We start from the raw sequence: 15964 nt of genomic DNA, 5'->3' as shown, positions 1-15964 counted from the left end.
TGGCTGGGTGTTTGCCTTAGAACTCCGATCCATGGCATGGATTCAATGAATAACGTATCTGTTTATCGATAGCACTCCTTTATTTTATACATTTATTACTAGGCATACAAGGAGAACTAAAGTGTTCATCAAAATGCCTCCTGAATTCTGTGATCCTCAAAAGAGATTTGCAAATACCTGAAGGAGGGATGTAAGAAAAAATTCCAGACATCCCTCAAAGCTTGTCATAGGGAAGAGTAACTGGAGATGCCTGTGATAATAACACGTTCTTCCACTGAGATTTCCCAACTCAACAGTACTATAAATGTACCAGACTGCAAAGTATTGGGCAAAAAGTAAAGACACTAATAGTATTCTAGTCCCATTTTAAAATGAGACTTGGACATTTAGATTCCCAAATTACATAGAAAAGCAAACTGCTTCAACTCACACTGGAAAACAGAATGTTTCTGGTTTACACGGATGCTTCAAAATATTTTTTTATTGTAGACTTCGAATGTTTTGGGGTGGATTTATACATATATATATATATATTATTTTATTTTGTGAAAGCAGAAATTTTGTAAAAGCAGGTTAAATATTTTTATATGAAATATGCTATTAGGTGCGATGTTTGGTCATTATTTTATATACTTCTGATTTAGCTTGTGTTATGTGTCAAAGTGAACAATTAACAGATTAATTGACAACAGCACTATATGCAGTGTAATTAACAGTTAAGTCAAAGCAAGGTTACACTAGAAAAGTATTTGTCACTGCAAGCTGTGAGTTTCTGCAGGGTTAGTATGAATCACATTTCCCAAACAGGTGCAGTAACAAGCTGTAAGTGACCTGATGTATGTCACCACTAAAATGCATACCTAGGCACAATGAGGTTGATTCTAAATTGAAAAAGTTAATGGGAGCATATCCATTGACTTAATCAGAAATTGGGCCAGTTCCAAAGACAGAAAGCAGAATGAAAAAAATGTCAGAGAACACATTTGTCTGTGAAGGTTGTGTGGAATCTAGAGTGGGACACGCAGAAGTGTCACCCTATGCTAGAAGCACTTGCTCTTGTTTTCAATAAAAAAGGTAATTCAAGTTGTTTTTCCTAGCACAAATTCCTCCCTCATGTTTTCCATTTCCTTCTGTCTTCTTCTCTCCTCTCTTTTTCCTGCTCTTTTATATCCAGAGTATTTGTTTGCCATTTTACAAATTTGCTTTTTACACTTGCAGAACAGTCTAGTGAGCCCTGAAATGACTGGCAGAAGATTGTCTGTTGCTTCAAGCCTTGCATAAAATTCCATAGTCATCTATGCATAGAAGCTCATATATAATCTGTAAGAATTAGGCACCCGAAGCACGTTAGAACTGGAATGTTCCGTCCATGGCCCACCAGAAAAATGACTTTGGCAGCATTCATCCTAGAATCCCTTTTGGAAGGGAGAGGTTGGATGAGTACCTCTAGTACTGGCAGCACTTACTTCTGGCCAGGTTAGCTCTCAGGGGCCTTCAAGGACCTCCTTTCCTCAGATGAGGATGAACAACCCGTGATGCAGAAAAGGAGGAATTGCAGTACCTGGAAGAGTGACGGTGTCTGAATGCAGGCTGCTCCTGTCAGAATGAACTGACTGCGCTGCCCCTGTGCAGGCAATGTTGCCCTTGGGGAGCAGATGCCACACTCAGTCCTCTCCTGACACTGAGGTGACCCTTCCTGGCTAGGACTGACACTGCCCTTGTTGGTGCTGGCCACACATATTCTCATCAGGTCTGGGACGTGCTACAGTCCCATTGTCACTTCAGAGTTGTTTAATGGCAGACAGAACTATCAGCCCAATTCTTTTTGGCCTTTATGATGTTTCAAAATCATGATCTGAGTATCAAAATAATACTTTTTTTTTTTTTTTTTTTTTTTTTTTTTTTTTTTTTCCACCAGCCACTAAAGAGGTTATAGCAGTTAGCCAAAGAATACATTATTCATTGTATTGACTCATATTTGCCACTGGATAATTTTTAGATATTCAAAGAGTATGTGCTTCATGTATCAGTAAGGCTTCTGAAATACAGTAGTTATTTTCAGCACAATGAAAGTGCCTGACTGTTCAGGGCATTCTTTTTGTTTATTTGTTTGTTTATAAAAGCACTGCATGATATTGACAGGGAATCGTTGTCTTGGGCATATAGATGTGAATTAACTCTCTTCATCACTAAAATCCAATGTTCTTTACTTAGGAGTAAGAAAAAACAATTCTCTACAGTATTTAAGCAGACCAATTCCAGTAATGAATGACATTTTGTCAAAAGGGAGCAAAGATGAATTAGAAAGAAAGGAAGTGAAATTTTAAGTTATACAGCAAAAGTCATTCATGTTTAGACTTAGAGGTCTTACATAAATAATGATGGAATGCGATAAATATCTTAATCCTTTATTAGAGGTGATTCCTCTCTTTATGAAGAGCATATATTGCCATTGTAATGCACTGTTGAACACTGGACTTTTCCAAATCAAGATTTCTGTTTTGCATAGGAGCTAGCTTTGTCTTAATTCCTAATATGTCATTTACTTCTCAGACTGAAATCATAGATTTTATTCAGTCAAGTATCAGAAACCAATAATAATGTGTTATTAGATTTATACAGTGATTAAAAAACATGAGAATATACAGAAAAAGTGAGAATATACAGAAAGCTTTCAAAAGCAGTGTTAATGGGGCTTTTTTGTTCTTGAATATTTTATTGTATTCATCTTCAACAGAAGATAAGTAAGGTGTAAAATCCACTGAAAGGATTCATTAGAAGGATAACCATGCACGTGCAATAGCATTTAGCATCTGCAGTTCTTAGAGTAATCCTTACTTTGGGGGTAAAGTTTAATTTCATATTTTGTTGCTTTGTTTATGTGGCTGTTTACAACCAGTGTGCTGTCACTGCTCAGAAACAGAGTTGGCTTAGCCATGACTGGTTAGCTCTGTCACACAGCACACTCAAATTCACATGACTGCCACCAGGAAGAGCTTTGATCCTCAGACAGTCTTAGATCTGCGTAAAGCAGATGAATATTTGGTGCCTTGATTTCAATTAAAAGTGATTAAGCTTTGGTTATAGAGGGAGAGGAGACAAGTGTAAGTAATAAAAGCTTCAACACTGTACCAAGGGACATGGTCAAAAGTAAAGCAAGCATCTTTGCCAGGTATTCTACTAGGGTGAGGGAGTTGTTTAATGTGCTGGAGCAGGCAGTTTCTTCTAGCACAGAATTTGTCAGAAATTAGTCTGTGAGATAGTGTGATCCAGATGGTGATGTTCATTCATTCTGCATCCAGAGTTACAAGATTTTCTCACTTCCTTTTTTGTTTGTTTGTTTGTTTTGAATAAATAAATATATGGCATGAGAGAAGCACCCTTCTTCCTCCTAGTAACATCAGACCACTGTGTTAGCAGAGATTTTGACTGAATGAGCAATCACATGGTTTGAATAATGTAAGACATTCAGAGCTGGGAATTGGCTATAAAGAGTCTCAGAGAAGCAAAAAGTTGCGAAGCAAAATGTCAGCACTGCATAGACAGGAGCTGATGAGGTGCTTCTCCATTTGCTGATACCTTTATTGCTTCTGAAAGCAACACCTCTTGTTGGTTCATGTAACTTCTGTTGCTGTAACACCTCCGGTGTGGTGCTGATATTTTGACTCTAGGACCTTGTGAAGTGGTATATGACAGGAGCGCATCTGCCTCCCCTTTCTGTGGGGCACTGTAGAATAACCTCCTTATATTCACCCTTAGCTTCTTCAGGAAAAGCAGGGTCTCTTGGAGCACTTTCTCCAGTCTGCTAAAACTTGGGATCAAGTAAACATGTTTTGAACACTGTTGTTCAATGCTATCGTCTGTATTAACATTCTGAGAGGTGACTTGTATTAATCCTCAGGGTTCAAAAGGCAACTTTCAGGTTAGCTAAAAGGGACAAAAGGCTATTTCTATAACAACTTGTGAATAATTTTTAGCTAAGTGAAATCTCTGTTTGCGGATATGGCGCTGGTTTGAGAAAGGGCCCTTTGTAATGTTTGGAGTTTAGAGATACCAATCTGGAAGATAAAGCCTGTGTCTTCTTTTGCTTCAGCTACTTTTACCGTGGGTACCTATGACTAATAAAGTAGGTTAGTGTATCTTATACAAGTGGCTGTTTAAAAGGCAAAGATCTAACTACATCTTTTAGTGTTTAGGAACTCGCACCTCCAGGCAGCACACACACAACTATTGCACCAAGGGAAGATTAAATTTAAATATTTCACCTATCCAACAAATCACACAAACTTATTTTTCTAGTACAGAAATGCGAGGCATAACTTTATAGTTAAGGCTGTTTTGAGATTTCCCCTTAAACAGGATTCAAATCCCTCTGTTCCATGCTTTCAGAAAATCCACTAAAAATGAATTAATTTCCAAATATATCACAGTAATTCTCCAGTAGACATTTGAAATACCCAGTTAGTTTTTTAGATGAAAAACTTCTGTAACAATAAAATAATAATAATAAATAGTATCATAATAAAATAGTATAATAATATATAAATAGTGTCATAATAATACATGTCCCCAAATGGCTTAACTGCTTTTTATTTGATCTTTATTAACTTTTAAACCAAAAACTGTTTTATACCATTACTTTTCATGTGAAACTCGACTGGTAATTGTCAAATAGTAATTGTCGAGTGGTAATTAACGTGTGTAAATCGACTGTGTAATTCTGTACTTCAAGAAAAGTCTACATAAATATCATGTGTGGCAGAAATGTCATGTTATTACTTCTTCTGTCTTTAAATTTGTAATGAAGACACTATAAGGATTTTAATCCCTAGCTCAATGCAATTTTCCTCTTTAAGTGCCCTAGGAGATTTTTGAGGAAACAAAGAAATGCCTCATGATGCTATTGTAGGAGGTTTTGTTGAAAGAAACTGCTTTTTCCGGTAACATTTAATTATTTAACAGAATACGTCTTCAGTGGAATGCCCTTTATGCAATCATAATAAAGTCACCATGACCAGCGATGTGAGTACATCCTGTTTGAGAAGCTAATGTATTTAGCTACTTTAAAGGCATACCAGAAGCTGAGGAAACTCATGAGGTAAAGGTTAAAAGAATTAAGTGTGCATAAAATAACTACAGACTGAGGGAGCAGAAGTAGAAAATCTGCCTGTAAGTACGGGAAGGGCAATATTAAAGAGATGAAAAGTATTGCTTGTGAATACAGGAAGAGAAGTATCTATTAAACAAAGAAAGGGGAAACTAAGGCTGAAAAGCTAGAATTATTTGCCAAATAGAAAGACTAATTACAGTGTTATCAACCTCTTAGGGGAAGCATTGGAAAATCCCTTCACTAGAGCTGTTCAAATTTAGGCTTTGGCAAAGCATCAGGGGATGTTCTGCAAAGAACAATGCTCTCTGGTGAGGTGAACAGGCTGGAGAGAAGCTGATAAAGTGACAGTATTAACATGGGGCACAGCTGTACGGGAAATACACAGTAAATGCTGAAATCAAAAGTAAGCGGTTTTGTTTGAAAAGGGCATAGGCAATTACTGGTGCTTGAATTCAGAAAGTCTTGCTGACATTCAGCACAGTTGAAGAAACTGGAAACTTCTAAACCTTCCCTCTATTACCTCTAGAACAGCCTGCTTTGGTTCACTATGACCAACTGATTTAATAGTCACTTCATCTCTCTGAATGGCTACAGACTGTGAAGCATTACAAAGGACAGTACTCCACATCTTAGGAAATTAATTCCATACAATTAAAAATGCCATTTATGCAAAAATGAAGGCACTCCAGATAGTGGGATCTGATAAGAGCTGCTTCCTGTTCTCACAAACAGTTTGAGAAGCACTGATGGATTTAAAGATGTAAGGAAATGAGAGCAATACAGCTGTTGGTCTTTCTGAGATACTTTTCTTGTGGCTTTGTTGGGAGTACATTGGCACAATCATTTAATCTTACTTTCCATGCCTGTGCCTCTTCCTCTGTTGTTATTTATCTCATTCAAGATTCTATAGTCATTTAAGGATATCAGTTTGCATTAAAGTTGGAAAATTAAAGTTGTTCTGTATTATTTTATTATCTATTCTTTCTTATTCTTTATTAATTTTTTGTCACAACTTGTCAAGTTTTAGCCTATACAATATTTATCTAGTTTAGTTTTACAGTTTTAAAAACCAACTGTTTTTAATTGGTAGGATAAGAGCAACTTAAGTAATTCAGCTAGTCCCTCCTCACATAACCTTGTGTTTGTATAAAGTAGAGTAGGAAATAAATACATTAAAAAAAAAGGGAGAGTATTTTATACCTGTGCAATTTCACTCTTTGTGTATGTGGAGATGATCGATACAAATTTACTGCATGGCTACAGTACCTTAGGATCAATTCCTTGTTATACAGAATGTGAGCAGTTTTAAGTATTCATTGGAAAGCTAGAGATGAAAGATTTTGTTCAGGCATTTCAAGAAAAGTACAAAATGAAATGAGTGAACCTGGCAAAGATGGGAGCAACTATTTTATAATTCCTTTAAACACTAACTCACCCCTATAGTCAAACTTGACCAAAAGCTAAAGCTCTGATCTTTGTGGGAATGCTGTTGAGATTACAGATGTAGAGGCAAACATTTCCAATCCTGTATCTTAAGAAGACAGGATAACCTACCATCTACAAATATTGGAACTGTTTAGATGCAAAGGATTTACATAAGAAAAGCCAAAAGATTATAGCTTGTATAATAACAGCATGTAGCTGAGCAATGGAGAACGTGAGATGGTTATTTTGTCAAAAAATAAAACCCTCTTAAAATAATCCAGGAAAAGCATAATGACAAAAACGTCTACTTCAAAAGAAATACCTCATACTGGTAGTAAAATAAGCATGGGTGGAGTTTATAACACTTATTTGCTTCCTTTCATTGTTCTAACAATGTTGCTCATGGTAATCTCACACTTTGCAGGATTACAATTGACTTAAGTGTAGCTAATTGAAAAGGAAAGAATAAACAAGGAAAAATAAATGTGGTGGAGTATCCAACAGTTCCTAGCCAAGAGATAGGGGCAGGCTTGCATCCCTGCTGTTGAAGACTCCTGTTAGGATGGCAAGGTTGAATCAACGTTACATATCAACATGAGAACACTATGGCAATTGAACTGTCAACAAAGCTTTGCGTCTCAGCTATGGATGCTTCTTTGGACTGCATCCTTATCCTCAAACCATGAGTACTGCAGTGTGCTCTGTGAGGTGCTGTGGCTCAAGTTCTCCTTTGCACCGACTACCTAGTTTTGCTGCCTCTTAATGCCACGAGTGCTGCCATTATGCAGGTGACAGATCAGACCATGGAACGGCACCTCATGGAATAACATATTCTCTAAGGTAGTCCACAAACATACCATATGCTAAGGAAAGGCAGGTCTGACCCCAAGGGATGCTGCCGCTTACTTCCCCAACAAATACTGACCAGCTGTGACTGGGAAGTGTGATTTCCCAAGTGCTTGTTCCATATATGCCGAGCTGGAGCTCTCTCCTATCCCAGAAGAAAATACCCCAGCTCTGGGAATATTTAGCTCATCTGAGAGTAAATCCTAAATTTAAACTAATATACAGGTACATGAATGGTTAGGGAGTTACAACTGTTATATCCTGTCAGAAATCATCTAAAAGTACCCTCAGTCCCAGTTCTTAGATAAGCGAATGAGAAATGTTAAAGTATATTTTGAGTTGTTCTGAAATCAGCTCAGCTAATCTGATGTACACCCACAGAAGTAAGCTGCTACTTTTCATCAGTCTAATGCCTCATGGCCTCCCTTTCCTCAGCTCTTTGAAGTTGGATACAGTGCCCACTTAGGTGCAGTCAGAGACTTTGCTTCTGATCTCAGCAAACCTCTGCTATTAGTATAATTTTTATCTCTAAACACCTGCTGTTTTTTAACTCAAGCATTCTACAGCAGCAGACCATTGGATAAAACTAAAAGGCTATAATTTTCCTAAAACTAGCTTTTCCAGGGAAGCCAGTAAAATTTTTCACTTAAGTAGCTATCGATGCACACACACCTGGCTATAGCTATAGATATATACATGTTCTGAAATGGTAGCATCTGCTCAGCCTAGGTATGTTAAATTTCACTGTGAATCAATGTTGATGCTAGCCTTCCTGTAACCAGTGGGGGTTCATTAAATCAACTGTAGAGAATACAGTGGGATTTAGATATGAGAAGTTCTGCAGACATGTCACTAGTGCCAAAAGCAAGTGAAGTACTATGAAGTACAGTGCAGTCAGGGGTCACTTGAATATACTGACTTGAGAATCTGAGGATTTGATTTTTCTCTGCTCTGCAGCTTAGACAGTCACCACTATCTGGGGAAAAAAAATCGGTGTGAATGCCATCATTCTAAATTGGTGGCCTTTTATAACCCCTTTGCTTGAATTTAGTAGAAATGGAAATGACCCCACAGGAATTGTGTCAGCAGATAATGTAGGCATAGGATATCGATTTAAATACAGAGAAGATACTGGTAGATAAAAGGACACAAACTGCACAGAATAGAATAAATGCAACAAACGTTGAACCTGAGAAGAGGTAGCTGGATTGGGAGATCTGCAGCTTGAATCTAGTTATATTCATTAAGATACATGTAGAGTTTAGACTGCTAGGAAAAGGGAAGTAAGCTAGAGATCTAGCCATTTCAGCAACCCTTGTTTACCAAGGGCTTTCCTTAACTGTCTGTTATTTCAGAGGTTATACTTTACTTAGTAAATCAAGTGTTCATGTGATAACCTGTCCCTGGGTGACCAGCATTTTTAGCAAAGGAGAAAATAGTAATGAAAGTTGAAAATTCATTTTAACATGGCAGAATAATCCTTATAGAGAATTTTGCTGTTAAAACACTGAAAGCTTTTTTGGCCCTCCTGATGAGCAAAATACAATTTCAATAATGCTCTACTGCTTGATCTACAGCATATGTGTCTCAGGCAAGTGAGCTGCCAGGGTCATCTATGGTTTCAATGAAGATTTCCATGGGCAATTTAGAAACTTATTAAGTTGCACGCATATTATGTAAGCATGCATAAGAGCTTGAGGTAATTATAACCTGACCAATTTAGCACACTCACATAAACCCTATTCTGTCCACCCATCTTATACTCTTATACTGATCTTTTTCCTCAGACAGTTTCTGCAAGTAAGCAAACAGTGTAAAGATATCAGGAAAACCAAAACATATGCCTTCATGCATTTTGTGTGGACTGCAGAAGGAATGAAACAGGAAAAGGGATCTGTCAATAGGCAAACAAAAGATCAAAAAGGCAAATTCTTGTGGATATATAAATATGTATACACACATGTTCTTTTGGGCCTCCAGAAAACCACTTATCCCACTGTGTAAAATAATTACATGGGCATCTCCAGCATCACTCCTCCAGTGAATGGAGACAAATTTCAGTGAAAGATTTGTTGACCCTCCTCCCCTGCATTTCTTTAAGTCAGCCTCAGCAAATAAATCCTGAAATAAATTTCCTCCTCTTTCATTTTTGTTTCCAACCTTATGACAAACTTTAAATAGATTCCAACAGATTGGGAACGAGAAAAGTATTTAAGAATGGCAAAATACATACGTAAATATGTAAAGCACATGTACAGCTTTATTTATTTATTTAATCAGAAAACTGCCCAATTAAATGCAGTCAGTGTCTCATTTAATGCCTTTCTGCCAGAAATGAAAACATTTGGCTATTGGCCAGTTCTATTCAGTTCTTTGTGCCAGACTCCAGCATATTGTATCTCATTTCATCTCCTCTTCTCTTCCCAAAGAACCCAAGAATCTCCCCATGGTAATGTGGTCGCAGATATAGACAGAGTCAGTGACAGAACAAATACTCACAGACATGCATATTTCCTCCCCACATTGAAAATATTTAAAACTCTGTAATTAAAATACAAAGGGGGGGAGAGCAAAACAAAACAAAAAACCACAACAGTTTGATTGCTGTCCAAATTCATCTATTCTCATACAGTCTTTCTCTCCCTCACTCTCATTTGGGTTGTCTCCCTCTGGGCCCAGGTCTCCCTGTAGCTGTATCATACAGAGAGGAGCAGGGATTTGGCACATTGGAGGTCATGCAAAAAGGCAACATTTTCAGTCATTCTTTTCTTCTGAAACTGAACCTAGAGGTGTTTACATATACATGCATACTGTGTGGGCTAAGCTTTGTCTACCAAAGAAAGTGTGATTCAGAGCTACAGCATCAATATTATTCAGCTCCCCTGTGACCACCTTCTAGATTTGAAAAGTATGAGGCTCATTGTGAGATCATGTCCCTTTTTATCCTTGAATAGGGATTTGAGGTCAAACACATGTGCGGACAATAAAAGATAACTGCGGTGTGGAGGACTTAATTGATTGTTTGCTCAAAGGGGAAACAGCAATACTGGACATTCAAACTCTGAGATTTTCTTATTCCCACTTTCCAGGCACGTTTTACCCACATACATTATCATGCCCTTTGGCTTAAATAGAAGGCTAGAGAATACTGGCACAAACCTATTTAAATCAGAGGGCATCCTGCAGGCAGCACTGATAGGATGTACAATCACCAGCCACTTAAATGGAAATTTCACATGAGAGACAGAGGAGCTGTGGAAGAAATGAATTATTTGTTTTGACTCAAATGCCTGTAATAGGAATTTACAAGAGACAGCTAAGGGTCAGGAAAAGTTTTGTTCGTTGCACTTGCAGTACTAATAGCCATGTACAATTCACTATTCTGTGCACACGAAAATCCATTGGGCCAAGCACTTACATACCCATATGCTGAAATATAGTGCTTTACACTTTATATTACATGCTGAGCTAGAAGTTAAGTGGAATGCACGAACCACAGAGAAGTCAAACGTGAGCTTTTACCTGGTTCTGCTACCTAACAAGGACTACTTTGTCTCATACTTGTGGGCACATTGAAGTCCACAAGGTAAAGGCATATTCCTTTCTCAGCCATCATTCTCAGCAGTAAAATGATAATATGGCACCATGCTCAGATGCTGGCCTTGGGGTTTGTTGCTAACCCCAAGACGCTACTGATGGAAAGGCTGAGCAGCAAGCCAAGCTAGGGAAAAGAGTAACTAGAAAAGTGGATGCTTTTTAACTTCTACTGAAAGTGCTTCAGAAACATCTTAGTAGATGTGTGGTATCTGGTATGGTCTGCAAAAATAACCTGAAGTTTTCTTTGACTTTTCCTTTTTTTTTTTCTTTTCCTTTTTTTTTTTTTTTTTTTTTTTTTTTTGGAGGGGGGGTTGTTTCTTCTTTAAGACAGCGATTGAATGGGAAAGATTAAAGCAAAGGATGAGAAACAGACAGCTGACATCACTTGGCCAGTTATTCCAGAGGACTCATTTAATGAGTCAGAACATGGCCATGTTAGAGCAGAGCACCATGGAGGTGTGGGGAGCCAGGACATTAGATACTTCCTTTCTCTGTGGTCAGCAGTGGTATTCACAAAGTCATGACCAACTCTGTTCTTCTGTCCTGTCACCCTTCAGTCCTTCATTCTAGCTGCTTTCTGTCAAATATCCTTAGATAGAAGGTACCTTTTAAGAGACAAAAATGGAGATGAGAAGGAGAAAAGATGTCTGTATTCTGGCTGAGGGTCTTGACATTCCAAAAGCTTTTTGTTTTTGTAAATACATTTCTTCCTACAGGCACTGTTGTCACATCCAGTCTGCAATTTTTGCTTTACACAATTCCTTCATTCTCATCCAAAGGATGCACTACCCCTCCTCGTCTAGGACTCTTAGGGTAGTGCTGTGTTCTCTCCCTTTTCCTGTGTGCTTTTCCATAAATCCCAGTTTCTTACAGCTGTTCTAATTTTTTGGGGACACATGGAACTCCTTATAATCAGTGTGCAACAAGGCATCTCAGACTTTGGTATTGATCTCAGTCAACGGATAGCTGTAAATTGAGCACAGTATCTCTCCTGGCTGAGCCATCTGTACCCCTAACTCTCTGAGGATCACAGTGGCTGTTTGGGTAACACACAGAATTTTGACCTGGTCTTTTGGAATCTGAAGTGAGTAGATTTTACAGTGTCTGCTAGAGTCTTTGCAATGGAAAGCATTGACTGTAATCACAGACTGCTGCAGCAGGCAAGCACAGAGAAATGTGAGATGAGATAGATTAATCATTCCTCTAGCTCCTTCATGCCCAGTGGGAAGGGTTCATCATTTATCAATAGTTTTTGAAGACACTGTGGGTACTCTCACACTATCTAGAAGCCTAAATCACCACTTTTGCTTTTGTGTTTCAAAAGTTGAGCCTTCACAGCAAAACCAAATTTTCCAAAGGAAAACTAAACCTATTCTTGCTCTCAGCCTACTGTCTCTGTTACTCAAGATTTATAAAGCTGTACTGTGATCAGAAGTGGAACGTCCCCAGGCCTTAGAAGGAGTGAAAACTGAAGCAATTGTTCTTTGAAGCCCTGCTATAGCTTTCACAGAGGCAAGTCCTGGAGTGGGAACGATGCAGAAAGCTGCTTGACTTCACATTACTAAGGATGAACAAACAGTTGTTTTTCTGCTATTCACAAACAGCTCGCTCTGTGAAGATAATGAGGGGAAAAAAAAAATCCAGTTTATAGCGTGAGAAAAGGATAGTTTTGATATTTCCTGAATTCTTTTAAGAGGGTTACTGCTGCTTTGTCAGAAAGGAAAATACTTCTTACCTGTTGTTCTCCAGCAGTATTCTCTTTAGATTTCAAAGGGAAGATTTCTTTGTTTATTAAGAATTTGTTTTGATTGGCATGTGAGAGTCTCAGAGCATCCAAGGTCTCTGTTAGCTGTGAAAAAACAGAAGAAGCCAAGTGAATCAGCCTATAACCTTAAGCAGCTGTGGGACAGTCTTCGAATGAGCAGGGATCTCTCTCTCTTTCTCTTTTTTTCTTCTGTCTCTGATTCATTGGAATAACTTTCCAAACACTGCAGTAATAAACTGTGTGAGTTGGGATTTTGGGCTTCTGATAGTTCCATGTTATAACAGGGCCCAGAGGTATTTTTTGAAGAGCAAGAATGATAGAATGTTCTCCTTGCGAGGTTTGTGTGTGTGCTAAAAGGAAAACAACCTTTCATTTAGATTGTAGATGGGCTGCTTTATTTTGTTGTTGTTTTCCCTTATTTTTCAAAAATTCCAGAAGCATCATTGTCTGCCTATCTTGCAGATATTTATGTGACCCTTGTGACTTTGAAGCTAATACGCAGATTGCTTAGATTCATCACCATAGGAGAGCAAGAAAAATGTAGCACAGCTGTGCGGCATAGTGGGTAGCATGTACTGCTCAGGAGCAAGAGAAGGTCGGATTCAAATTTATGAGCTGGGGCTAAACTTTTATTTGTATTTTTAAACTAAAACCTCTTCATTGTAAAATACAGAAACATCTGTGAGAAGAGGGTGAAACTTCTATGAAAATTATCCGTGACAAAAAAGGAAATAAAAATAAATGATATTTGTGTTTCCTGGTTTAGAAAAGTTATTTTTCTTAACGGTATCACTTTTAGGTAGTGAATTACAATAATTGGTCTGTGATAACTTAAAAGCAACAGTAATACACAAAATGATGAGCGAAAATTGAACAAGCTACTTTAATTTTGACTCTTGTAGCTCTGTGAGTGCCTCAGTATTCATCACCAACATTGTCTTCATGTGATATTTAAATAGTTACACAAAAGAATCAGGCTGTGAAGTCACAGAGAAAACTAAACAGCTTTACTGCAAAACTAACAGACACTTAACTTAATATTCCTAGACTTGCAAAGCATAGTGGGCTCTGCTGTGTGTTTAGAACCTTGGTTTTTCATTCTGTTTAATTTCAAATAAGTTATTTCAGGTGCTTCCTCCAGAGGGATTCATTCAGAACTGACTCTGGAGATCATGAGGTATTAAGTTATTAACATTATTTTCCATATTACCCCATTTTTCTAGGAGTGCTTTCCTAATTACATAAATTACAGAGCCAAATCCTGCAATTCTAATGGAGCTGTAGTACTCGGAGGTACGCTAGAATATTTTGGAAAAGTAGGACAAGTTCTAGTTGTCCTAGGAAGGCAGCATTATTACAGGTAGCATTACCAAAATTAGAGCAGTGGTCGCATCTACCACATTCCTTCTATATCACGCCCTTCTTTACTGGTCCCCAATTTATTTATTAGTTTTACTGTAAGTCTCCTCAAATAAGAAAGTTCTTTAAAGATTACATTTATGTATTTCAACAGCACTTCATACATTTCACAATGGACACATGAACAAAAATAATAACACCTTAAATTCTTTAATAATTACTCTTTAAAATGCATTCAACCTCAATGCATCAAATTTAAATCAGTGTTTTAAGGGCAGGATGAGGAATTAAGGCCTTTTGGTCCTGGTGTTATGTTTTCCCCAGGTTGTCAAGACAAAGAGAGAGAGCTTACAGCTGAATGGATCTGATTTTTGTCATAGAAAATATAAAGTCAAATGTCATCGTCACTCTATATAACTAGTCAGTATTTATGCTATTTCTCCTGGGCAACTTTTCTCTCTATTTCAGGGAACTTCCTCTTTTTAAATTTCTTCAGAGAAAAATAAAAGAAAAAAAATGTAGAAATTAGATAAACGGCTCCAGAAGGCACATTTACACAGTCTTTGCCAGCTCAAGACTTAGCAAGCTTCACTTAAGAGGGCAGGTTAAACTCACAATACTTCACTGTCACAAGACAAGCTTTGTTTTAAATTCTAATAACATTGTTTTAAAGTAGGAACTCTCACTGCATCTTTAGGGAAAAAAAAAAAAAAAGAAAGAAAAGAAAAAAAAAAAAAAAAAAAAAAACAGACATAAAGAACAAAACCCTAAGCCAACACTATAAAAATAGATGAGTGAAACCACAGCCCACCGTGGCCCAGGATGCTTCTCATTGGCATCTGTCACAACTCCAGTGATCTGGTCTTGCTGGAATCCAGCTCCTCATCACTAAGAGCAAAAGTGGTGAAAGTAGCATCACCCTGAGATCGCCTTGTACCAGGGTTATATATGGGCTGTTAACCACACACTCACACACCTGCTCCCCCACAGCTGCCTTTACATTGAGGAGACAATCTTCAGCTGGGCTATGTATTTTGCCGTTTGAAAACCAACAAGTTTCTGTTATTATTATTATTTTTTTTACTAGTAACAATTCCCCTCGTTTTGCCCGGTATTCCTCCAGGAATGTTTCAGGAACCAGGCATTAGGGTTACAGCTTGAGGTTAATAACATGATAAAAATCCATGTGGTTCCCATAGAAATTTGCAGGGTGTGTTCATAGACTTTCTCTCTAATGTAGATGCACATTACTGCATTTAGTGGTCCTCACAGCTTGTTGTTTTGGACAGTAATCTGGATCTCTGGGCATCTAACTGCCCCAGTGGTAACTGCTGCATACCTTAACTTACAGGATAAATTTGCTGCTTAAGCCCTGTTGGTGAGGAAGCTTATGTGCTGGCCATTTGCAGCATCCTTCATGTTGGGTGTGTTCTGTTCAGTTCTGTGCTAAAGGAGCTAGAGGAGAGGGGAGAGAAAATGAAAGCAAGTCAAGGAGAAGAGAATGTGAGAGCATTTCTCTTCCCCTTTTCTTTCTATTTTTCTTTATTTGGTTGTTTTTGGAAGCACAGTCTTGAGTTTTTGCACTTAAATTAATCTAGTTGTTGTTAAACACTTTAAAAAGGCTACTGACATTCATCCCCCCTCCTGCCCCAGCTGCATCAGTAACCATTCAATGTTCTCGTTTTACCCGTCGAGGGAAACATTTTTGTGTTTTCTTGAACAGTCTGCAGTTGCAGTTTGTATTTCCACCATAAGATGGCATTGTCAGTTCCTAAATTTGTTCCACTGCGCTGGAGTGGTCAGGTGTATATCAGCACTTACCCCACGGAAGCCTTGTGTAGCTGCTAGGATCACTAGAGGAG

General features: G+C 38.0%; 2 long non-coding RNA genes across 2 annotated transcripts in view; one reads left to right on the top strand and one right to left on the bottom strand.

Moving 5' to 3' along the window:
- LOC311438068 overlaps positions 1 to 15964 on the top strand; it is a 179533-nt gene that overhangs the window by 122828 nt on the left and 40741 nt on the right. The window lies entirely within an intron of this gene.
- LOC311438069 lies at positions 9622 to 15024 on the bottom strand. Its single transcript, XR_014693911.1, has 3 exons — positions 14914 to 15024; positions 12714 to 12827; positions 9622 to 11583 (listed from the first exon to the last, which is right to left on the bottom strand). It is a non-coding gene; the product is annotated as an uncharacterized lncRNA (long non-coding RNA).

The sequence above is a fragment of the Aythya ferina genome (assembly GCF_964211825.1).
Source record: "Aythya ferina genome assembly, chromosome: 5".
Classification (NCBI taxonomy): Eukaryota; Metazoa; Chordata; class Aves; order Anseriformes; family Anatidae; genus Aythya; species Aythya ferina.
The sequence above is the reverse complement of the archived record's forward strand: the minus strand, read 5'-3'. Positions and strand labels throughout refer to the sequence as shown.